Source organism: Aplysia californica, unplaced genomic scaffold (genome assembly GCF_000002075.1).
Source record: "Aplysia californica isolate F4 #8 unplaced genomic scaffold, AplCal3.0 scaffold00329, whole genome shotgun sequence".
Classification (NCBI taxonomy): Eukaryota; Metazoa; Mollusca; class Gastropoda; order Aplysiida; family Aplysiidae; genus Aplysia; species Aplysia californica.
Window position 1 is genome coordinate 711,224 of NW_004797599.1, and position 2,346 is coordinate 713,569.

Sequence of the window (2,346 nt, forward strand, 5' to 3'; positions counted from 1 at the left end):
CTCTTACGTTATTTTTTTTTTTTCTACATTATAATGACACTGGCCTTAAATACCACCTGTGCAAGGTAACCATTGTGGGTGGTTGGTGTATGTTCTTTAGTGGATTTCTCCTTTTTTTCCGTAAAAACACAAACATTCGTTCTTATCTCTCTTTTTTCTTGTATGTGTTCGTTACTCTCTTGTAACACCTCTAAACTTAGGCACTTACACGACCTTACTGAGTTTCAAGTGCCATAAAACCCGTAATCTGTTGGCTTTTTAAAAATGTAACCATTTTTCTCTAGAACAATAGTCGCCTCAGGCAGCTTTGACTGCAATTGACCTGAGTAGCGAACAAGCCCAGTCGTCTTGTGGGAGAGGCAAACAGTACAGCTATGCCGGTGGGTAGGGGAGGATGGGATGAAGAAAGGGTGTAAAATAGGGTAGGGGTTACACATGGCGAACATTGCACAGAGGGCAGTGATTAGTTTTGCTATCGCGACACTGTTTGTGGACAAACGAGACCGTCATTGTGAAATTCAAAAAGAAAACATTAAGAAAGACAAAGGAAAAAGAAATAGATCCGTATTAGAACAGAAGGGGGGAAATATACAACATTGCTTAGATTTAACGCCCCTAACAACGCTGTAAGTTCATTTAAAAGGTGGAACCTTGTAATTTAGCCTCCATCTCTCTAGGGACCGAGCAAAAAGGGCAATTCGTGTGAAGTACCTTTACCTATGACACACATTCGGAGCGGTATTTAAATTACAACTCTCTGCTGATCCCTCAAAATATTACGCTATCGTCGTCTGCTGATCTTTAAATAGCGAGCGTCTGCTTTTTGCTACTTGAAAAAAGCTTCAATTATCGCAGCGCCACCAACTTGCATTAACAAACGAGGCATGAAATATTACCTGTCACTACCTGGGTGATCATAACGCCCACAAAAATCACCCAATTGCCAACTACATCATAGTGGGGGGCTTTTGTTGGATGACGGAGAATTATGTCGAGTGTGAATGATAGATTACAGAGATTAGGTCCCTTTGAACAAATACCAGTTAGACTTTTACAAATCCGCCGACTTCTGCTGAACAACCCGATTTGTTCTCGGAGTATGTCGATCTCACAATCTCCAAAAAGATTTGCATTTGAGACCTATGATATCATGAATAGTATGTGTTTTACGCCCCCTTTGGCATGATTTTAGGCCGTTTGAATTTAAACGGTACTTCGACCTTCAATATCGGAACCAATGAAAACAATATCGGATGAATGGAAATACATTTTTTTAAATTGCAAGTGTTTTTAGATTTATTGATCATGATAGGTGTTGGATTCCCATATTTCCTGTCAGGGCCAACCAGCGATATAACCTCCCAGCAGAAAGACCGATATACTCAATAAAAATCCTCCCCTCTAGAGAATTGAACTCAGGTCTCCAGCTTGCGACAGCGAAGCGCCTAACCGCTACACCACAAACACCGCTTGGGTGAGATAGAGCATTCTAACAGAAAACATTGAAACTTTTTAGTTAAGCCACGCAGTCTGAAACAATCACCTGAAAACTTCCCACTTCCCACCTTGCTTCATTTTTTTTTTCTTCAGACACTGTCGTAGCCGTCGACGAGTCTAAGACAAACACTTTACTCCTTAACAACGGGTGGCTGTTTTTTAAAAACAATTTTGACTACATTCGTTTACTTGTTTTGGTAAGTGTTCTACGGCGCTCACAGCTGCAAACGTCATACGAGCGCGCTACAATATTCGATAGACAAGACTTTCCAAGTTCTGGAACCGAACTCAAGTTCTTTGCTTGTAACGGCGAAGAGCCTAATCGTTACATTACAGACGCCAGTGAGAAAGCGTGTGTGTCGGTATTGTAGAGGGGATTTTGGGCGGAGAATACCACACTTACCCCACGGCTGAAGCAGCTCAGCGCATAATTTATTACAAGCGAGGTAAAAACTCGCCCCACCTAGACCTGTCATACAAACAAAAATGCCCGCCACCACTTTTACCACGAAGGTGTGAAACATGCGCCTTCTTAACATGAAAATTCCACTATCACCTCGAGGCCAGGTTCAATAAAGCTGTTTAGATTTCAGATTTGAACCCCTTCACAGTGACCTTAGTCTCTTTGCGGAAGGTTCACAATCTTCCTATTCAAATTTTTCTTTTAACACCGATGGTTATGTCCCCGTCAAAATTTATTCCCCTGGGGAGAAGTGGCACGTCTTAGGTGGGTATATAGAAACCCTGGCTTCTCTCCTTCTCAGGATAGAATGTACGTACGTAGCTATTTGGTTAAGGGGGTTTCTAGGGGTTGCAAAGAGGGAGGGGTGGTGGCCAGGGGGGAGGAGG